The following is a 24,150-nucleotide window of genomic DNA, read 5'->3' as shown; positions in this document are numbered from 1 at the left end:
CCTAGAACATGCTTTTTTTAAATAAAGAACGCCCTGAGGAGATCAAGGTGTTCCCCATACATTTAACATTTGATGCTTGAATGAGTAGAATATGTCAAATGATGGACATATTATCCCTTGTTGGGCTCATAGATTGAATATGCACGAATGATCATTTAAAATCACATACGTTTGTAAAATACAGTGTGGTAAATTAACCCCACTACCAAACAAGTCTGTGAAAAACAGTGTGGTCATTACATTTTTGTTTTTTCAAATGACAAGTCATGTGGTGGAAGTGGTTACTTTCCTTTTCCTTTTAAACCATGTTTTTTGGTTGTTGAGCACCAGTTAAAAATAATCACAGCCTGGATGAAGCTAAGCAACTTTTATATTTTATGAAACATATACTCTTTGTTTTTTATTAAATCAATTTCACATGAAAATGTTTGCTTTACAGTGTTTATTTATTTGAAATCATGACGGAATAGATTAATTCTTTCATAAAACCTCTAACAAGGGTCTGAGTGAACGAACTGCGAATCGTAAGGGCATACTTAAATTTGAGCCTTCTCCTGTGTTGGCAGAGGGGTGCCTGCATTCCTTTGCACGTCACTAAGATGGACTTAGCTCTTGCTGCCCTCCACCTTCACAGCAGATGCAGCTGCAAAAATCACACAGTGGGGTCTAAGGAAACACTGCTCGTTCCAGCGTCAAACAATTGTGGGATGTAGATCAGGTCCCGGGGAATAATTGAGGCTGGTGTAGATCGTCAGATTCTTTGCCATTTTTTCCTGTAGTCTGTTGATGAGAATACACAACCTGTGAAGATATAAGTCTGACACTTTTGGTTAAGTCCCTAAAATACTCCCTAAATTCTTCACCAAGGATCTGTGCAGATTGATGTGCATCTGACGCTGTGCGTACAGGTGAGAGTGGTGTATGTAACCTACGCCCAGTCACAATCTCATGAGGACTAATGTGGTGATATTCCCCTGGCTGATTCCTCAAATAAAAACATAACAATTGGTCGTCAATAGTGCCAGTTCTTGTGCAAATTAGTACATAGTTTATAGAGACGTACCTTAAGCACTCCTTTCAGCCTCTCTACAATCCCGTTGGCTTGAGGGTGGTACACTGAACTTAACCTGTGCATGATCCCTAAGAGCGAAGTAATTTCTGCGAACAAGGCATTAAAGAAGTGGGTCCCATTGTCAGACTTCAGGACCTCACAAATTCCCAACACTGGAAATACCTACCTCACCAAAAAGGTTGCTGCAGACTTGGAATCAGGGTGTATGCAGGGACCAACCTCAAGTCATCTGGGAAAATTGGCAAAAAACAACTATGAGGTAACAACAGTTATTACATTTCTGCACCATATCTATGAAATTAACATGGAGTTCCCGAAATGGCCCAGGGGTCCCCGAAAAAACTCCCCTTAGTGACCTCATGGTATTTCCAGGATTGAATTCCCGACAAACTATGCAGTTCCCTTCAAATCTGCTTACCTGTTCCTGGAGGTTTCATGAGAACCATTCCTTCTGGAGCTCTGCTGCAATTTGTCACCTAGAAGTGTGCAACGGTAGTGTAGTTGCTCTAGAGCCACAAGAAGCAGCTATGCAGGCATTACTACCTTCCCCGTAAACTCATGTCACCACACCAAATCCGTGGGTAAGAGGGCACATCCTCTCTTTGCCCAGAGCTCCTTTTCATCCGTAGGTGCTTTCTCTTGCATCGCCATAATTTGAAGCAAAGGGACTTCAGTGTACAGGGCTGGCAACTGTATCTGCTGGGACATGGTTTCCATTTTCTGGGGATCTGGGAACAGCAAATATGTGGCTTCTTTCACCCCCCCTGTGTGCGGCATCATTTACAAGCGCTATTGGATTAGTACGGTTAGTGTGCAAAGTGCATTTAACAATCCCTACCTCTGTGGACAGTGGTAGTGCTTTAATAAATCTGGACAGCAGTGCAGCATGCTGGACCGGGGTCCCGTCACATCTCCTAAACCCCCTTCTCTGCCACCTTGGTAAGTCTGAATGCACAGTGACAGTTACATACGCATAGCCAGAATAAATAATGACTCCTTACTCATTTCTAGCATCTCTACAAGTGCCACTAGTTCCACCGCTTGCACGGAGTAATGTGAAGGCAACCGTTTCCTTGTATTCCTCCTCCACAAGGCCCACAACGGCCGTACCTGTATGCTTCTCGCCAGCATCCTGATTGATTGTCGAGGACCCATTAACAAAAAGTACCTCACCTCCCTCCAAGGCATCCTCCTTAACATTCATCTTCTCTTCCGCTTCTCCCGCATAGGTCACACAATCTTGGACAATGTCATCAGATTTCACTGGCTCGCCTACAAATATCGCAGGATTTATTAGGTGACACTGTACGGGATGTATCAATGCATTTGATAGGATAACCTCATACCCGAGACTCTCTGGGTCGTCAAAGTCGACTTGGACTTTTCTAAGATCGCAAAGACTATGCTCCATGTACAATGTCACTGGGCAACCCATAGTAATGGTTGAAGACTTTTGAATCACAAAAGCCGCTGCCATTAAAGCCTGTTCACAAGGAAACAGTCCTTGCATCACTTGGTCTAGAAGTCTGCTGTAGTATGCTAAAGGTTTATGGCCTACTGATGTTTGCTGGGCCAAGACTGCTGTCATTACTTGCCCTTTTGAATGAGAAAACAGATTAAATGTTTTTTTGTAATTCGTGGTTGCCAAGACCGGAGCATTGCTGATCGCAGCCTTGAGTTCACGAAAGCAAATCATCATCTCTTCAGACCATTCTTTCTGACCCTTCCCTTTCGGCGCTTCCTTATGTCCCTGCAGTAAGGGCCTCCCATAACTAGAGTAGTCAACGATCCACGATCTACAATAGTTACAGAGTCCCAAAAACTGCTGCATTTGTTTCATTGTGACCGGTTGAGGCGTATTCTGAACGGCAGTGGCTCTCTCTGGCATTACCTTCCTTCCTGCGGGCGATATCACTTGCACCAAATATACTACCTCTGTCTGGCAGTATTGCAATTTTCATTGGTCCTCTTTGTACTCCTCCGCAACAGGGTGAGGAGTATTATTAAATCTCTCTGACACTGCCCTTTTGAAGTGTTACAGACTAGCAAATCGTTCACATACTGAATGACTGTGCTAGACATATGCACATTTCCTAAATCAATTTGAACCACCCTGTTCAAAACACTCAGAGATTCACAGTACCCTAGATGCAACCTTGTATGTTCGAATTTCTGATGACGATATGTAAACGCTGTGAGGTACTGAGAAGCGTGGTGTAAGGGGACCGAGAAAAATGCATACTTTAAATCAATCACTGGGAAGTGGGTCTACCCAGTAGGGATATTACAGAGAATGGTAGCAGGATTCGGTACCACCAGGAATTCCACCTCAACGATATTATTGAGAGGGCGCAAATCCTGGACCGTCCTCCAACTGGACCCCTTCGCTTTCTTTACAGGGTAGATGGCAGTGTTACATGGAGACACAGAAGGCTGTATTATGCCTTTGTGCCTAAATTGACAAATGGTCCTGATAGTGTAGTTGGGGCTGGACCCAGCACCAGTAATGTAATTGCTGCCACTACAGTGGCTAGTGTTGAGGATGTGGACGAAGAAAGTGCATCCTCTGTAATTCCTGCTCTGACTTCCTCAAATGCTGAAGCATTGGACAATTTGTAAAAGGACACACTTAGGCTCAAAGAGAAAGTGCTTGAGTTTGAAATGGCCAAATTGGAAATTGAGAGATTTGAAAAGCACAAAGACAGGGATCACCAGCTGAAGCTTGCCAAGATTCAGGCTTCAAAGGGTTCTTCCAGAGGATCTGGAGATGGTTCTGGGTTCTCTTCACATCCTAGGTTTCCTAAAGATCTCTTGAGTATGTATGTAGAGAAGAATGACATCATTGACTCGCTTGTAACTTTTGAGTATGCATGTCAGGTACAAGGAGTGAGTGATGCTGACAGGATTGCATGGCTGATCTGCAGACTGCCCCATTCTGGCTGCAGTGCCATTATGGAAATGTCAAAGGCTGATAGATTAGACTTTGCAAAACTGAAGCAATCTCTGATCCTCAAGTTTGGGAAGACTCCTGCCCACTACCTGAGGAGGTGTAGAGAATACAAAAGAAAAGAATGTATGACCAATGTAAGTTTTGTTGCAGGTTCTTTGAAGAACCTGTGTGGCTGGAAAGAAGGCTCACAGGCAACCACCATTGAGGGCAAGATCAATTTGGTCATGCTTGAACATATTTTTGCCTCTTGTTCCCGATAGGCAGCATTTGGCTGACTCCAAGGAGTTAAATCCAAAGAGGCTAGCCATTGCTGCTGACTAATGGGTATCGAATAGAGTGTCCATAAGGACAAGCCTGCTTCTGGTAAGCAGGAGGAGGGAAAGAAGCAGAAGGAGAAAGAGGGTGATTACAGATAAAACTATGCCCAAGAAGGCCCACAAAAAGTTTAATAAGGGGAAGTCATCAGAATCAGGTCAGGGTAGTGGGACTATCCCTCCAAGCATGTGAGTGGTTACTCTAAGCCTCCCTATGTGTCAAGTACCAGTGGGACCTGTTACACTTGTGGAGCAAGTGAACACAGGAAGGAGGACTCCAAATGTAAGGGTAAGACCGTGGGGGTCCACTCTGCCAGTCTGGCTTTCTCTTAGTATGAGGAAGAAGAGGTGTCAGCGGTGTCCTTCCCTTTAGACTGCATGCCCTCAGAGGAAGAGTCTGAAGTTAGTCTAGATTCCTTGGAAACTAGTTGTGGTTGAGCATTGGCTCCCCTCCCAATCCTACTGCATAGTGATAATTCTTATGAGGATAGTGTTCAGGTAGGAGGTGTAACTACCTCTACTGTTAGGAACACTGGGCCCAGTCCTACTAATGTAGCTTCCTTCATGGTAAACCCACAGGTTCTTGCTAGAGTTCCTGTGGGGGATACTCAGTAATCCACCCGGTCCGCAGGGGTGTAGCCCTGATCTTCCCGGAATGGATTCCTGTCTCTGTCATTCCTATGCAGACCTACTCTTTTGAATGCCTTGTCTGCAGGCTTTCTCTATCTCCGGGCCACTTTATTACTGTGGCTACTATCTATCGGCCATCTGGTCAGATCACCACCTTCCTCTCTGAGTCGGCAGACCTCTCCTCCTCCCTACTGGCCTCGGCCACTCATCCACGCAACATCCTCCGAAGGAGCAGGAGGGTCCTGCACTGCTGGAGCAGTTGCCCCCTCTCCCCCACCGAATCCTGAGCCCCCTGCTACAAGGTAGGCCTTGGGGAATTTGTGCCATACGGGCCTCGAACGGCAGTTCCTTCGACAAGTGAGTCGATATTTCACTGCATTAGCCGACTCCAGTGTAGTGAATGCACCGCCTTATTTATTTGGGCCAAATTGCTATATTTGCAGCGATTCTTGGCATTTCCCCACTGCCACCATACCTTGCACACGAGGAAGCCGACTCCAAGATCGCCGACGGCTTCCCCGGTGCCTCTGCCTGACCTGCCTTGCCTGTCCCAACCACCCCTCGTGCCCGATTGGCCCACAGTGCTTTTTGTTGTCCAATCCATCGCCAGTAGGCGATCGCCGGTCCCACCCACGAAGGACCACACACCAAGGACTGTTTCCTGTCCTGCACCCTCATCCACGCAACATCCTCCGAAGGAGCAGGAGGGTCCTGCACTGCTGGAGCAGTTGCCCCCCCCCCACCGAATCCTGAGCCTCCTGCTACAAGGTAGGCCTTGGGGAATTTGTGCCATACGTGCCTCGAACGGCAGTTCCTTCGACGAGTGAGTCGAGATTTCACTGCATCAGCTGACTCCAGTGCAGTGAATGCAATGCCCTATTTATTTGGGTCAAATTGCTATATTTGCCGCGATTCTTGGCATTTGCCCACTGCCACCATACCTTGCACACGAGGAAGCCGACTCCAAGATGGGCAACGGCTTCCCGGTGCCTTTGCCTGACCTGCCTTGCCTGGCCCAACCGCCCCTCGCGCCCGATTGGCCCACAGTGCTTTTTGTTGTCCAGTCCATCGCCAGTAGGCGATCGCCGGTCCCACCCACCAAGGACCACAAACCAAGGGCTGTTTCCTGTCCTACACCTGTCCATGCCTGTCCCTGCCTCCTGCCAGCCACTATGCTTGACGCCGACCTCGCTAGCCCAAGGTACTGCTATCCTTGCCGGGCTATATAATAAAGCCTTACCAGGCCCTACAACTCTGTTCGAGTGCCCCCTGCTCTAGGCACCCGCTGCTACCTCTGCCACCTAAACGCCCAGTGATCCACACGCCACCCACCAACACGAACTGTGAGTAACAGATCAAACTTGCTTCACTCGTAAAACCTGCGACGCCACGATCAGCATTCCGGAATGAACCCTCATCAGACTTTGTCGCCATTGACGCACTGTAATGATCATTGCACACATGTACCCATACTTTCTCAACCCTTCCCTAAGCCTAGCTCAACAGCAGGCCACCTATATCTTATTATCACTCTCCACTGCACATGCCTGGCCCCCTGTCTAGTACCCTGCCGGATACATCTCCATAGCACACCAGTTAGCTGTGTCATATTTACACTGCTCGCTGGCAATCTCCCTCATCCTGTCCCTTCTGCATCATTACACCTCAAAAGATAGAAATGTTAATGTCTTTGCATGATGTTGCCCCACTGCATTTTAGCCAAATGTACTATTTTGAATCTAGGTTTTGCCCCACTGCATTTTAGCCAAATGTATTATTTTGAATCTAGGTGTTGCCCCACTGCATTTTAGCCAAATGTATTATTTTGAATCTAGGTGTTACCCTACTGCATTTTACCCAAATGTATTATTTTGAATCTAGGTGTTGCCCCACTGCATTTTAGCTTAAGTGTTTTACTTTGATTCTAGGAGTTGCCCCACTGCATTTTAGCCAAATGTATTATTTTAAATCTAGGTGTTACCCCACTGCATTTTAGCCAAATGTATTATTTTGAATCTAGGTGTTACCCCACTGCATTTTAGACAAATGTATTATTTTGAATCTAGGTGTTGCACCACTGCATTTTAGCTTAAGTGTTTTACTTTGATTCTCGGAGTTGCCCCTCTGCATTTTAGCCAAATGTATTATTTTGAATTTAGGTGTTGCCCCACTGCATCTTAGCTTAAGTGTTTTACTTTGATTCTAGGTGTTGCCCCACTGCATTTTAGCTTAAGTGTCTTACTTTGAATCTAGGTGTTGCCCCACTGCATCTTAGCTTAAGTGTTTTACTTTGATTCTAGGTGTTGCGCCACTGCATCTTAGCTTAAGTGTTTTACTTTGATTCTAGGTGTTGCCCCACTGCATCTTAGCTTACGTGTTTTACTTTGAATCTAGGTGTTGCCCCACTGCATTTTAGCTTAAGTGTATTATTTTGAATCTAGGTGTTGCCCTATAGGCCTGCCCCCTACCCAGGTCAAACTAGCTATCTGCAAGCCACAGCCTGTGTTGCTCATCCAACTAGTTCTACAACTCAGACCACCAGCACTGCGTATCCTTGTAGCCAGACCATGATCACCTGGTTCGTTCTTATCATGTTCCCCTTCTGGGTCACGCTGGACAACGTACCTTGCAGCGGTAATAACTACATAGCCTTCAAGGACGGCCTAGCCAAACTTGGATGTCCAAGACACTACCCCATTCCCTGCCCCACGCCCTTCCTACCACCTCTGCCCTCCTTCCCACCCACTTACCACTTGCCTTCTACCTCCCCCATAAACACTGGCCTCCCAGCCAACGCTAACAGAACCCACAGCCACCTTAGACCCAGTGTTCCAGGCAGTGCCTCACCCATTACTAAGCCTAACCACACCAAACTGAACACTAAACCCCCTGCCCCACCTAAGCCTCCTGGACCTACCCCCACTATCACTCCTAACCTCACAGCCCGCAACAATAGACTAGACACTAGGCTCCCCATTACAACTAGCAGGCCTACTGCCAAATCCAACAAGAAGCACAAGGCACCTTATAAGCCCAAACCACTCCCACTAAAAGGAGCCTTACTTAATGTCAGACCCCTTGCTGCCCACCCTACAGAAATCGCCGACATCATTCTAACTAATGATCTTGACTTCCTAGCCTTAACAGAAACCTGGATTCATGAAGCGTCCGGACCATACTTATCGCTAGCCATCCCTGACAAATACACTATCCTCAGAGCTGATAGACCCAACGCCAGGGGAGGAGGCGTAGCGATCATCTCCAAATCTTCCTTAGACTTTAGATCAGTCTCCTCAGTGTCACTCAAGTCTTGTGAGCTACTTACAGTCAAGTTGCAAACCTCCCCCACAAGCACGATCACCTTTCACCTCATATATAGACCCCCAGGCCCTCCTGGGGTCTTTGAAGAAGACATCACATCTCTCATTGCTGAAAACTCCAAGCCATCAGCACAAATTATTATCCTCAGAGACCTTAACCTTGGTTGCCACTACCCTAATGACGCCCCTGCTGCATCCTTAGCTAATGCCCTAACAGAACATGGCTTTGTACAACTTAATGTCCTCCCCAGCCACCAGAAAGGAAGAATTATCGACTGGGTAGCGACCTACAACTGCAACACAATCTGTAAGGACCCCCAACCTCTTGCATGGACGGATCACTATCTCATCCTTCTTGAGGTTGACATTAATCATGTAGCACCCAAAAAGTGCCCCATGGAACCAGCCTGTCCTACCAGAAACAAACGCAACATTACTGCTGAGGCCCTACTACCCCTGGTCCTAACCACCCTCAACGCACATCCAGCCAATGCTGATCTAAACTTACTGATTGACACCTTCAATGACTCCATGGCCAATGCGATGGATACCATTGCCCCTCTGAAATTGCGCAAAGATAAACCAAGAGCTCATCTGAACTCGTGGTACACCCCCGAACTCAAGTTACTCAGAAAAAAGAAAGCTAAGGCACAACTCCTATGGAAAACCAATCCCTCTGCGGAAAATAAATCAAATCTTACGAATATATCTTCTTTATATAAAAGTGAGATAATTCACACCAAAAAAGATGCATACAACATCAGGATTGATCAGGCAGAGTCCTGCACTAAAGAATTATTTAAAATTCTAAAATAACTAGAAAATCCCAATTCACCTACAGACACCTGCTTGAAAGACACACCTTGGTGCACCAGCATCCAAAATGCCCTTAACAACAAACTAAAATTGAGGACAAACTTCAACAACTCTCCAACAACAAGTTTATCAACCCTAGCTCACCAACGCCCATCGATACCAAATCGGTCTTCACATTCAAGAAATTAACTACGGTAGAAGTTCAAAAAATCATCACCTCCTTAAAACCCTCGAACTGCAAAGGGTACAGCTGTCCCGTCCAAAACATAAAAGTCGCAGCTAGAGATCTATCCCCCTTCATCACTAAACATATCAACCTATCATTCATCAATAACTCAGTCCCCAGCAACCTAAAACAATCATGGGTTCTCCCACTCTTAAAAAACAATCACTGGACCTAGCCATACCCACCAACTACAGACCCATCATCACAGTCCCATTCCTATTGAAAATCCTGGACAGAGTCGCCTACCTCCAAATTCATGAATATCTGGAATCCAACCAACTGCTAGGAATACGTCAATCTGGCTTCAGACCTCAACATGGAACAGAAACTGCCCTTTCAAAAGTCAGATTGATGAAATCGAAGACAAAGTCAGATTGATGCAAGCAAAGACAAAGGTAATGCCGCGATCCTACTCCTCTTAGACCTTTCAGCGGCCTTCGATCTGGTCGATCACAAAATCCTCTGCAGCCACCTAGCCACCGCAGCTCACTTCTCTTCCTCTGCCATCACATGGATACAATCCTTTTTGGCAAACCGAACCATGCAGGTTTTCTCTACAACAGCTGCAGCAAACCCCATCACTATCTCATGCGGGGTCCCACAAGGCTCCTGTTTCTCGCCCACTTTGTATAACATATTTACAAAGCCACTTTTTGACCAACTGGACCGTCTGGGTGTCACCTACATGAATTATGCAGATGACACCTAGCTACTCCTCACCATCACAGGCAACTACCATGCAGACGTCACCTGGATTAATGAACTATTCTCCATCATTCAGGCATGGATGGCCTCTCATGTCCTTTGCCTGAATGATGGGAAGACGGAGCTCCTCCTTGTCGGCTCTCCCAGTAACCTGTCTAAACGTAATCCGAATGACAACAACATCATTATTGATGGTCACACCATCCCTATTGCCAAAAGCGTGAAAACCCTCGGCTTTTACCTTGATGCCAAGTCTAACCTTTCCAAACAAACTAACATGATCGCCTCAGCCTCCGCCTACACCGGCAAGCTTATTAGGGCCAGTAGACCCTTCCTATCATCTAATAGTTGCCTCACTCTTGCTAGAGCCCCCATACAGTCCAAATTGGACTATTGCAATAGCCTGTACCTAGGTGATAACCAATCTATAATTAACAAATTACAGGTACTTCAAAACAACGCACTACGTGCAACACTTAACATCCCCAGGCGAGAGCACATCTCCACTGCTAGGAAATCGTACAAATGGCTCTCCATACGACAAAAGATTTATTTGAAAACCATTTGCCTCACATACAAGGCATTAAACCACCTAGCCCCACCATATCTCACTAATAAATTTACCATGAAACCCACCACCAGAACTACTAGATCCTCCAACACTTTATGCTTGACAGTGCCTAGATTCTCCTTAAAAAGAGCTGGAGGTGCCAGTTTCACAGTACTTGCCCCCCAACTCTGGAACACCTTACCACTCAACATTAAAACTATTGAGTCCTTCCAGATCTTCAGGAAACATGCTATCGGTTGGCTCCTGAACAAAGAGTAGCACCAGAGATATGTGGGTACACCTCCTTCTGCTTAACTATGTTTGTGAACTCTGTAAACTGTTGTATCTTGAAATTGTAGTACCCCCCCAGATATGTGCGTACACCTCCCTCTGCTTAACTATGTTTTGTTTGTGTACTCTGTAAATTGTTGTATATTGAAATTGTATATATCACACTATGTAACCGTCTTCTTTAAGCGCCCTTCTACCGATGGGTTTGGAGCGCAATACAATTAAATAAAACAAACAAACAAAACAAACAAAATCCTCCTTCTTGGGGACCTCAATATCCATCTGGATAATCCCTGCTCCTCCTCTGGACTCTTGCGTGACCTCTGCGATTCTCTCTCTCTCTCTTTCTATTCTCCCCTCTGGCCCGACTCACTCTGCAGGACACACACTTGATGTTTTGATCTCCTCTGACCTCCCCTTCACTATCCCTGTGACCACTCCTCTCTCCTGGAGTGATCACACCCTCCTTTTCTCCCATCTTTCCCTCTCTACCCCTCAGGCCAAGCCAACTCCAACACTGCCACCTACCTTCTCGGCCATCCGACCCATGAAGCGCGTGTCAGTTGAGGCTTTCGCCTCCACTTTCTCTCCCCCTCCTCTGGCTGACTCACACCCTGACACAGCCCTTTCCATGCTCTACTCTTCTATCTCTGATAATCTGGATGCTCTTTCCCCTGTCATGAGGATCCGCTTGAAGCTCAAAGCCAAGTGTAATTCTTGGTACGACTCCAACCTAGCTACCCTTAAACGCAAGCATAGGGTGGCTGAGAGGAAATGCAGGCTTCCTGTGCATCCTCTGACAAACTGGCCTGCCGCCTGCTCCAAGGATAATATCGTCTCCTTGGTCCAAACTAAGAAGAGAGCCCATATCCAAGCCCGCGTCTCTGCGGCATCTAACAACTCGGCCGAACTCTTTAAGATCTGCAAGGAGCTGGCCAACCCTGCTACAGTCTCTACTTCTCCTGTCGCCTCCCAGACCCTTTGCAATGCCCTTGCCTCTCACTTCATCTCAAAAACCCAGGACATCCTGTCCACCCTTGCGTCCTCTCCACCTCTTCTGCCTTCTGTTTCTGCTAACTCTGGCCCTCCGGCAGCAGCCCCCCTCCCTCTTTCTCTTCCTTTCCTCTGTTCTCCCCTGGCGAGGTTTCTAGACAAGTCCGATCTATGAAAGTCTCATCAAAACAGGTTCTTCCCTGTTCGTCTAAAATCTTCCAGGACCAAATTGACACCCTCGCTCCTGCTCTGGCCGACTTCTGCAACCACTCCTTTGCCTCTGGAGCCATCCCCTCCCCTCTGAAGCACTCTCTTGTGCACCCTCTTCTCAAGAAACCCACAGCCGAACCCTTTTTTCTGTCTATCGCCCGATCTCCATCACGCCTTTCCTTGTCAAACTCCTGGAAAAGCTGACCATCTCCCAGCTAAGTCTTCACACTGACTCTGTTGGTTATCCGCATGACCATCAGTCTGGCTTTAGAGCTGCCAGAAGCATGGAAACAGCTCTCCTGAACATCCAGTGAAGACCTGCTCTCCAACCTTGACTTTAACATCCCTTCTGTCCTCATTCTACTTGATCTCTCTTCTACCTTTGACACAGTCAATCATGCCACCCTGCTCAACCGTCTCCTTGATAACCTGGGCATTATCGATCAGGCCCTGGCCTGACTGACCTCTTTCCTTTCTGATCAACCCTCGCAGGTCCAACTTGGGTCCTTCCTTTCCTCTATCTCACTCTCTACCTGTGGTGTTCCCCAGGGGTCTAACCTCTCTCCCTGGCTTTTCAACCAATACCTGGCAACCATTGCCCACTGCATTGCCGCTCTCTGCTCCAACTGCTTCTCTCATCTCTGACTGTCTGTATACTATCCAGGAGTGATAGTATACTGATCTCTGCCTCAATGCCAGTAAGACAGAGATTCCCCTCATTGGATCACATGCACCCTCCTTTCCTGTCACTCTCTGGCCGGCCTCCCTTGGCCCTCTTCCTGATCCCACCTGTGAGGCTAAGAACCTTGGGGGTCATATTCGACTCCACACTCCACTCCTTTTCTCCTGACATCTCTGATGCCTCCAAGAAGTCAAACTCCCAACTGCACCTCCTGAGAGGTATCCTTCCTTTCCTTTCCTTCCCCCAGAAGCTTACTGTCGCTAAAGCTCTGGTTCTCTCCAGGCTGGACTACTGCAACAGCCTCTTTCTAAATCTGCCTGCTTCTACTCTCCGCCCCTGCAAATCAGCCAGAACAGGACTGCAAGACTTGTCCTTGGCCTCATGCCCTGGGATCGTATATCTCCAGCCCTGAAATCTCTTCATTGGCTCCCAGTGGCTGCAAGGATTAAAGTCAAGACCCTTTGCATTGTCCACAAGGCTTTCTGGGGCCTGGGTCCAAAATACCTTCAACTCTCCCTCTGTAAATATCTTCCCACTCGAACCCTTTGCTCCTCCACCTCCAACTCCCTCAGGGTCAGTCACTCCTACAAGCAACAAGCTGGTGGCAGATCTCTTTCTTCTGCTGGGGCCTCCCTCTGAAACAGCCTCCCTCCCACTCTGAAACTTGAGGAGAACCATCTCCGGTTCCGGAAGCAACTCAAGACATTCCTCTTTGCTTCTGCCTTTGCTCTTCCTCTCCCCTGCTGATCTGTCTGCTTCGGCACCGTGCACCTGGTTTACCCTCTGATTTTGGGCCCGTCCACCCGCTCAGCCGCACTGGCTCTCGGCAACCCTTGCACTTGGATCTGTATCTGTAAACCCTACAGTTTGCTTACCTGCACTTATCAGACACCTCTTGTCTGCGCTCTAAACCTGCACTTGCCACCTTGTTGACTGCATTACCTTTTGTTGTTGTTATTATCCCTTGCTCAGCACTTTCCATCTCTCCCCTCTCCCTTGCACTTTCCCCCTTCTCTCTCCCCTATACCTGCATGTTCTCAATGTCACTGGGCCTAGTGAGATTGTTGTTTTGTCCTCCCTAGTTCTCCTCCCTTGCCTTGTCGCGCTCTGAAACACTTGTGTATGAGCGCCATACAAATAAAATATCATATCATATCAATGTTCCAGCAGCACCTGTCATTCAAGCTGTGAATAGAGAAATGGTCAGGGCATCTGTCAATATAAGAGGAGTGGTTCCTAGAAGAGTGCTGGGTGAGTTGAGTCTTCTAGACCTAGGTCCTGATAGACCCTCACCAGACCCTTCAAACACTAGGTCCCAGAATCAGGCTGTCTTTGCCAAGCCTAAGAGAAAGCATAGCCTAAGGGGAAACCCAGGTCCAGTGGAGTCGGAAACAGAGGCAGAGGGAAGGAGAATATTCCCCCTGCCTTACCTACAACTGATGTTGTGGTATTGGAAGAGTCCCTATTCCTAGTTTGGAAGAAGGACCCCCAGAAAACCTTGAATCATACGTGCCTCTGCAGCTGCCTAGTATACAGGTAGAGGAGAGTCCCAGGAGAGCAAGAAGTATGGGCCAACATAAAAGGAAACATGGTTAGGCCTATGGAGAAAGGCCTACTTCCAATGGGAGGATTCTCCTCCAGTAAAGCAAAGAGTTCAACAGGAAGGTGGGTTACTGGGTATTGGCATAGTTGACCTAATGCCAACATGACCTACTCCCATTTGACTGCATCTTTTTGTCCTAATGCGGTAGGTCAAATGGTACACTTTAATAAAAATATGGTTGCAGGATGGGGTAAGGGAATAGGTTGAGGTGGGAGGAAGTCAGGGGTGGTGCGGGGGGTCTCCCCCTGCTGTGGGGAGGTTGCGGGGTCCCCCTTGGCAGTAGGTAAAACAAATTAGGTCAAAAGAATTTGCTCAAATGGGCAGTAGGTTGTGTTTTTTAGGTCAACCAACCCATATCCGGTTACTGCAAAGTAAGCCCACAGAGCCTACCAGAGTAAATCTTGAGAGGTTTGAGTTTACTCAGGTTGTGAGGCCCTTCCTCCTACAGTTGGTGTGTGACATTCCCCTGGTGATGCATCCTAGTGTCCGGATGTCACCTGTGTGATCTAACACACATTCCGGCTGGCCCATGATGGGGGTCCCAGAGGAAAACAATGTAGGAGTCTCACTCTCTGTCACCAGGTTGACAGGAGTGAGAAAGGAATTCAGTTACGCCAGAGTTCACTTTTAGGAGTGGACTCATTACTACCAGAGACTAGGCCTGATTTTATTAGCCCTTTGACTCTGGAGACCTCAGACCCAGTGGAGGGATAGTGAAGTGACCTGTCAATCTTCACTGAGCTATCATCCACAGGATGGTTTGAGAGAGAGATCTGTCAGATCTCTCATGAGTTTGATTGGAGCTCTCAGTGAGCCACAGAGAAGGAGGTGGGACCTTCTCCTGTCAAACTTGTTCTGCAAATCCATGACCACCTGTCAGTGGTCTGGGCCTTGCCATGTTTCACAGCTTGGCAATGTAAACTATTCAGAAGGCCATGGTGGACCTGTCCAGGTTACCATGATGTTTCCTATGAATAATATGAAGGATTCTATCTTGAGAGATGGAATGCCAGTCCTGCCTAGGACTACAGGAAGGGAGCCAGAGACATCAGTCTCTCTACCTGCCCTGTGCTTCAGCGGTCCTGCTAATGGCTCCAGTGAGGATGGCCTAGTGTCTCCTCACCTGACCCCACATCAGCAAGGTGAGCTGGAGAGTTTGCTAAAGCAATCTGCCCCTTGTTGTCATTGACACCCTTTATAACAGGATGGTGTGAACCAGACTACATTCTGGGATTAAGTGAACCCACCAAGTTTGGGTATTGCGGTGACTCAGACCCAATAGAAAGTTCTAACGGTTGGTGTGGGATCCACCCTGTGTTGGAACAAAGAGTGTTTGAGCACTCTAGCTGCCCGAATCCAGTTCTGAGGAACTGGAGGGTTATACAGGTAAAGCCAGTTTTGGATTCTGCAATGACACTAGGGTTCTGTGTTCTGTCTCCAAGACAGAATCACACTGTTCATTAAGAGGTAACACCTTAGTGGATCAGCTCTGTACTGAAAACTACAGCTGCTGTTATGATCTCTCTGCAGGGTATGGAAACAAATGCCTTGCAGTCTATGCTGAGGAGGAGACAGAAGTTTCAGCCTTTGCAAAGCCTGGATTGGTGGCTGCAACTGACACATGTCAAAAGAGCTTAGTCCATGTTCTGAATGGGAACATGGATCTCAGCAATACTTGGCTGGATGACATGGCAGATTCAACCCCCACTTGAAAGGAACTGTGTCTGACTCAAGGGACTGGGTGTCAAGACCTTGATCAGGCCAACTTTTTCAGAAAGACAGCCAAGTGTGAAACTGAACAGGAACCATTGACCTTCCTCATGCATGAAGTTGGTGTATGTGGGGACAAGATGCAACCTTGTGTCAGTAAAGTACTTTGTGTATAGAACTGGGCAACCCCCACTACCCAAGCCCAAGTGAGGACTTTCCTGGGCCTCGCTGGGAAACACAGGAGCAAAGTGGCAGAGTATGGCAATATAGCTGTTCCTCTGACTGCCCTCACTACTCATAAGGGACTTAAAGAGTTCTTATGGACTCCTGAGTGTGAGAAGGCCTTCACTGGCCTGAAATAATCCCTAGGTCAGGCCCGTGGTTTAAGGGCACTTGATTGGAAGAGACCTTTCTTAGTGCAGACAGATGCCTATAACGCTGGGATGAGAACTCAATTGGCCCCAGGTGGAGAAGAGTTGTTTTTCCATTGAATGGTGCCTTAGGAAGTTGAGGTCCTACCTCCATGGGACACACTTCACTGTGTATGCTCATCCTAAACCTCGGAAGTGGTTGATGGTTGTTAAGGGATAGAATCCAAAGTGGCTCAGGTGGATTATGCGTCTGCTAAAGGTAGCAATGTTGATGGACTGTCCAACAGGGATAACCGACTGGAACAGAGGAGCCATTCAGGGGTGGATTAGTTCCCCCTGTCCCTTAGTCGGGGGGGGGAGCTAGGAAAGATGTCTAGATTTCTCTTTATACTGCAACTTTCCTTCCATCTTTATGGAACCCCCAAACATTTTGCTTTTATTTTTTAACCTGACCTGTACTTTTTGCAGTACAGTGAACCCTTAAGCTTCACTGCACTGGCCTTTGCTCATATGTTATGGGGAAACTGATATGTGCTTCAGGCTATCAGTACTGGGAAACCTTGCTTCCCTTAGTCATGTTACTGTGTTACTACTTTTGGTTACTTTTGTATCACATTTGGTAACTTTTTATCATTGTGCACAGCAGCTTACACTGCAGTACAATGGGGTGCATTTCGAATGGATTGTGTCGACCCACGTATTCCTCATCTTAGATATATTTGTATCTTCAGCTTTGCTGCTTACAGTTGGTAAGTAACTTGTTCTTTTGTTTTACCCTAGACTAACACTCAGAGGATTTTTGGTTACTCTAAGTGTGCTAAAAGGATAGGCTGGTGGCAGCAGTGACTTTTCCCCACTTTTTGGGGATTTTTGTTTTAGCTTTACTGCGTTTTCCGCGTTTGTCTACTAACTGTGGCTACTGGTCAAACATGGCCATGCCACAAGATTTTTCGCCTGTTCTTTTGCCATCTTTTTCTTCAGCCTTCTTCCTGCCCTGAGAGGCCAGCAAAATCCTTATAAGGACTTCCAGTGCCTGGGAGAGCAGGAGCTTTTGGCGGGCTACTGGAGGGCTGTGTGTTTGCTGGCAGTATGTGGGCTGGGTTTGTCTGACCCCAATCCACAAACTGGTTTCAGTGTGTCTGAGTGGTATGCATGAATTTTCCCGCCAGTGGTCCTAATTGGAACACTGTGGGTGTGTGTGTGTGGTCTAATCCTGCTATTGGTTAGAGGGAGTTTTAGCTCTTATCTGGCTTTTAGAATAAGAAGAGGACCCCTGCAGCCATTCTTCAGAGATCCTGGAGAAACTCGAATTGAATTGAATTGATTGTTTATTTGTATAGCGCTGATACACAATGGGCCTCATTAGGAGTTTGGAGGTAGCCATGCCGCTATTTGAACAAATAAGCTTCTATCAGAGATCATGGGACAAATGATAGGAGTAAGTGCTAATGGACATAAAAAGAGGGGGAGAAGGGAAGGTGGCTGCGAAGACAGGCGGCTACGATTACTATGCCTGCCGGTAATTGAGGTAGTGCCAGGCTTTAACAAGACAGGGGGGAGGCAAGGAGGTAGAGAGGGCAGGTGGCTGAGAAAGAATGGTGGATACAATTACTATGCCTGATGGCAATTGGGGTAATGCCAGACTTAACAAGAGAGGGGAGGAGGGGGAGATGGCAAGTGACTGCGAATGACAGGCGGCTACGATTACTAAGCCTGACGGCAATTGGGGTAGAGCCTGAAATTAACAGGAGGAGGGAGGGTCAGGGGAAGAAGGGGGCTATCAAGACAGTCACAGGAAGCATGGGGGTGGGAAGGGGCACAGAGACAATACCATGGGGCATGGGGGTGGGTGGGGGTCACACATAACTAACAGGAGGGTATTGGGGTGGTTGGGGGACACACACATACTCAAAGGGGAATTGGGGTGGGTGGGGGGCACACACTTCATCACAGGGGGCATTGGGGTGGGTGAGGTGCACACACAAACTCAGGGGTGGCATGGGGTGGGTGGGGATCACACACATACTCAAGGGGGGCATTAGGGTGGGGGGCACAAACATACTCATGGGGGGCATTGGGGTGGGTGGGGTTCACACATCATCACGGGGGCATTGGGATGGGTGGGGGCACACACATACTCACGGAGGGCATTGGAGTTGGTGGGAGGCACACACCTCATCAAGGGGGGCATTAGGGTGGGGGGCACAAACATACTCATGTGGAGATTGGGGTGGGTGGGGGCACACATAATCACGGGTGGCATTGGGGTGGGAGAGGGGCACGCACATACTCACGGGTGGCATTGTGGTAAGTGGAGGGCACACACATACTCACGGGGGGATATGGGGGTGGGTAGGCGTCACAACCATACTCGAATTGGGGTGGGTGGGGGGCTCACACATACTCATGGGGGCACTAATCCCCTCATTGGTTGGCCCCAGCCAATCAATGAGGGGAAGGAGTGCAGGCCAGGAAGGAGCCTTTTTCCACAACACAGAAAGAAATGGCCATCTTGGAAGGGCCAAGATGCATTGGAATCCAATATGAACACAAAGGTTGAATGCGAAAAGCTTTGTTTGCGTGACAGACATTAAAAGGAATCAGCAGCTCTCCATTAGTGCAAAATCGATTTTTGGGGAAAAGTTTGTAAAATCACGGCAAGCGCGATGCGCACAGAAGAAATGCAGGGCTTAACCTCACATAGCGAATGCTGAGTCCGATTAAGTTCTTGATGGTAGGGGGGCTGCCGAAGCCCAGGAAGCAGGATCCAGGCAGAGGAGAACAACAGAAAGTGAGGAAAAAGCAGCCTCCTTGTGGGCCTTAGTTGGTGGGAGCCGGCTCCCACCTCCCGGTTGTGCTGATTGGGCTATCAGGCCCCAACTTGAAGGAGCCTATTATCCTGTCCAGCTGTGAAACCTGCGAAGAAACCTGAGACCTGACTGATGGAGGCCTGGCAACCAACTTCTGCTGCTGTCCTGGAAGAGCCCTGTCTTGCTCATGATCTTTAATAGTCCTGCGAAGGAGCTAGGACCTTTGGAGTGGATGGACCATTAATTTCCGACGTCTGCTTGGCCCCCGTTGAAAGGAAGCCTTCGGAAGTGCCATGGAACCGTCCTGTGGCTGACCAGCTTTGTTTTTTGGGCTACCGTGCTGCTGGCATCACTGTTCTGAGTTTTGGCCTGAAACTTGGGGGATCCTCAGCTGGCCCTAGGAGGCAAACCTCTGCGAAATGTCGGCATCCTAGCATTGAGGGGAACCAAGATAGGAGGGAAAATCCGACCGTGGCTGCTAGGCCTTTTGCGTTGCCCAGCTGCGGGGACCACCGTCCAAAATTGCTTACATGACTCGAGTCCAGTCCTGAGAGGGGAGCTGCATCGAGTTGTTCAGCATTCTCCGATCGAAAGTCCTTGCAACAGTAAAAGATATCAAACGGAGATCAGCTCAAACCTGCAACCCCTGTGAATCGAGGACTGCGACTTTTGGTGGGAAAAGCAACACTCTTCCTTTGTTCTTCCAAGTCTGGGGAAAAATCAGAGTACGGGGGGGTGAGTCACAAAGTTTCTAACCTACCCCTATACTCCCATCATAAGTCAATGGGTTTATAATAAAGCTTATTTATAACAATATTGGCTTTGCCATTGCTTGCTTGCGCAAGACATTTGACTGTTGGGGCTACTTTCGCGCATTAGTCTAACTTGAACCCTAACCCTAAGAACCCTTCACTGGACCCCAGAGACCCTACTTGCATTTTTTCCTGCATCCTAACTTCTGTGGAACTGTGACCTGAACTATTGGGCAAAAGGCTCAGGCAACTTGGGACTGGACAATTTTAGTTAATTAAAAAAAGGGAATTCGACATTTTTTTTTCTACATTTATTTTTCGACATTATTGTCATTCTACATTTTATTTTCGACATTTTGACTGACCACCGTGTATTATGTCCTATAAGAAAGTGAGTGTATATATGTATTTAGTTTGATAGTGTTGTGTGATAAGTCTATCTGCTATTAATCATTTTTCTATAGTGTGTTTTGACCAGAAAATAAGTAACTGTATTTTTATACATCCTGTCTAAGTGTAATCTGTGACTCCCATTGTGTGACCTCATTGTGGATCCTTTGCAAGCTCACCCCCTCGGAAGAACATAGCCTAGACCGCCCGTCACTGCTACCTAAACTGGTTTGGCTACAGCTTCCCAGAGTTGTTCCTGTCACAATATAGGTTGGCATTCTATACATCTGTCCACAAGGCCAGAGTATAGAAAATCAGTCCTAACAAAATGGTGTACAGCGGTGGGATGACCCTCTCCACATAACATCTGCGAGTTTTGTGAAAAGTATCTGTATTGGGTACCACAGTGTAGATCACTGGTGGTGTCATCAGCTGTTTTTACTTTTATCTTGCTGTGCAAGTGAAATCTAAATGTAAACACAATAGTGACACTTAAAGTAACGCATATCCCATTCCCATTGACTACACTAAATAAATATATGAACAATTGCAACAGCCCCAACTTCGCAATTTCCCCAGTCATCAATATGACACGTGCAGAGTGAACCCCTCTTTCTCATTGGGACCTTTACTGACCACCCCAACTAATGCAGTGATTGAATGATTTAGCAGAAGAAATACAGTGAGTGTTTGCATTATGGGAGCAACATGGGATGTAGGCGATATTCTAGTTTTATACCCATCGTGCAAGGTTGTCTATAAACTTCCCTGGTTATAGTCACCATCCAGAGCAAACCCCAAGGAGTCGCCAGTAAAAAGATTAATGTAATTATAATAAAAAGCCTAGAACCTCTAGTTTCTGTGCAACTAATAATCCCACTGTTTCTTTGTTTCCAGGAGCGGCCTGCAATCCCCCATCAAACAGTTAAAAAGGTGACAATGCTAGAAAGCACAAATGGCGAATTGTTTCCCCATCAATGACCTTGATACGGATGGTATGAATGTGAATGTGGAGTTTGAGGAACTTAAATCTGCCCTAGAGCAAGGTAACATTGCAGATGCAGTTGCGAGGATGAAGGAAAGCCTGGAGTCAGTGGAAAATGCGAAATTGGATATTGCAATCACAGGAGAAACTGGATCTGGGAAGTCCACATTTGTCAATGCAATGCGGAATATGGGTGATGAAGAGGAAGGTTCTGCCAAAACCGGGGTGGTGGAAACAACAATGAAACCAAATCCTTATCCACATCCAACATTTCCAAATGTGACCCTGTGGGATCTGCCAGGAATTGGAAGTGCAACATTTAAACCAAAAACATATCTTAAGCAAGTCAATTTTAAACAGTATGATTTTTTCATCATCATCAGCTCTGTGCGCTTCCAGTTCAATGATATCGAACTTGCTCGCGAAATAAAGAAAATGGGGAAGAGGTTTTACTTTGTGCGCACCAAAGTAGATGGAAACCTTTATTCAGAAAAGAAACGCCATAAGCTTTACGATGAGAAGAAAATTCTGCAAAAGATCAAGGAGGACTGCATGAAACGCCTATATGAATCGACACTAGGGTCTCCATGCCATCATTTCGTGCTTTGAATTGAATAAATGTGACTTTAGTCAGCTGATAGCCACCATTGAACAGGATCTCCCCAGCTACAAGAGGCGCGCCTTCCTATTGTCTATTCCAAACGTATCTCTGGACATACTGAAACAAAGAAAAGGCAGCCATGAAGAAACATATATGGATTTTGGCCACTTTATCTTGTGGCATTGCTGTTATTCCTGTTCCAGGTCTCGCGATTGCCTGCGATGTCACCATCCTGGTGACAGCTCTGACCACGTGCTGCAAGAGCTTTGGCTTGGATGACCAGTCCCTTGATAAGCTTTCGAAGGAAGTTGGCAAACCCATAAGTGACGTAAAAAGATATATCAAATCTCCACTGGTCAAAGAAATTTCATTTGATGTGGTTGTAAAGCTACTTACCAAGTTTGCATGTGGTGCGGCCATGATAGTGGAATATATTTTCAGCACGGTTCCAGTGGTTGGTTCTTTGATCGCTGGCGGAATCTCTTTTGGTACCACCTATTACATGCTCCACAGCTCAAGGAATCAGCTGGCACAAGATGCCCAGAGAGTGCTAATCGCAGCATTGGATGAGGCTGACAAAGATTTCCAAGAGTCGGCTTCATGATACTCTGCATCATCCACAAGGGCTTCCTTTAACCATGCCTGGCCAACATTGCTAGAACGTGCCAAGTCATGGAAGTCCACGGCTTTTTAGAGGGCGAAAGGGTTCCAAGTCAAAATCATTTTCAAAAGACTATTAAAATGAATTATAAAAACAAGTTGCTTGCATCATATAGATTACTAAACCCCGGTAATTATGTCACCCCTAAACCAGTACAGATTACTTGTGTATACCAACAGCACAATTCCTTGGGATTTCTGAATTAAAATGTGTTGTGCTGATGGGACTTCCTAAACTTTGAATCCTAAAAATGATCACCCTTGTCACAACCGCATTTCATTGGCTTATACCTATAAAAGTGCCATCGTATTGATGGCGTACATGCCGGATTGTGTTCAGTTTAGCTGGCATCTTTGCGCTTCCCCAGGTTCTTGGTTGTAAATAGTAAGAAAAAGTGATGTATGTGGGCTCTCCTATACAGCCTTAATAAGCAATGTATCAAATAGCCTTGAATATATAGATTTCTGAAAAGAATTAAGTTTTTTTAGCAAGTCATTGCAATTAATTAAATGTTATCTGGTTGAAATAATATACACATAGAACTATGCCAGGTGGAAACTGTTAAGATACACAAGGTGTGATTTCAGACAATTAGTAGTGAAATGTGTAGAATCAGCCTTTTTGCTGGCCCCAAATGTGTAGGTCTGTACATAAGCTGATGGCAGTATCGTTTTTACATTATTCATGATTATATACTAATCACTTGCACTGAGGAAAGACCCCTCTACCCTTTTACTTTAAGAATGCTCAGTTCTACATGTTATGTATTTGGTCTCCAGTTTTTCACCTTTTAAAACCAGCTCAGCTATTAGAAAGGGTGGAGAATCGTGTTTCTTTCAGAGAACCTTAATGGAAAAGCAGCAAAGTGCTGATGCCCAAGTTGGGCAGGGTGAAAGCAAGGTGTATTGTTCACCCTTGTGGCTATTGTTCAACCTTAAAAGCGGCCTTGAGGACCGCTTTTAAGGTTGGCCCATGAATTGCACAAGAACTGTTTGTGTCTGTGGGTGGCATGGTGGAACCTCAGGAACAGCTGCCTTAAAGGATAGTTCCGGGACTTTTTTTTTATTGTTCCTACGGTTCGGCCATGTGTTTTTAAGCATAAATCGGTAGATCGTAGAAAACTTTCCTATGGACCTTACCCGACTTTTCGTCCATTAACGCACTCGAAATCAGCCGCCATTTTGTGATAATCCTATCATTTCCCCCCATCGACCTGGCTCACCTGCGTTTGCGGCACTAAATCAAATCCCCCGCCCCTGAGCCTGACATCAGCAGACGCGTACCGCCCATTTCCCAACGCCAAAGCACGTTTCGTGTCAACAATCGCTGCGCCTCAGCTAATGAAGTGTCGCCATGGAAATGGCAGGACGCCTCTTTCCTCAATAAGTATAAACACACCGTTTCACAACACACAACAGCAGATTTTCGATTCCATTACTCTCTCTGTGTTACTTTGAGTATTCTGTGACTCGTTTCTGTGCTCTGGTCAGCTACCTTCGCCGCTTCTA

The 24,150-nt window shown here is 46.8% G+C and overlaps 1 pseudogene; it reads left to right on the top strand.

Annotated features, from left to right (window-relative positions):
* The window catches only part of LOC138521531 (interferon-inducible GTPase 5-like), a 132,913-nt pseudogene extending 110,128 nt beyond the window's left edge, over window positions 1–22,785 (top strand).
* The last annotated feature ends 1,365 nt before the right edge of the window (window positions 22,786–24,150 follow it).

Source organism: Ambystoma mexicanum, chromosome 1q (genome assembly GCF_040938575.1).
Source record: "Ambystoma mexicanum isolate Mex_15411 chromosome 1q, UKY_AmexF1_1, whole genome shotgun sequence".
Lineage (NCBI taxonomy): Eukaryota > Metazoa > Chordata > Amphibia > Caudata > Ambystomatidae > Ambystoma > Ambystoma mexicanum.
Note: the sequence above shows the minus strand (reverse complement) of the source record. Positions and strands in the feature narration are given on the sequence as shown.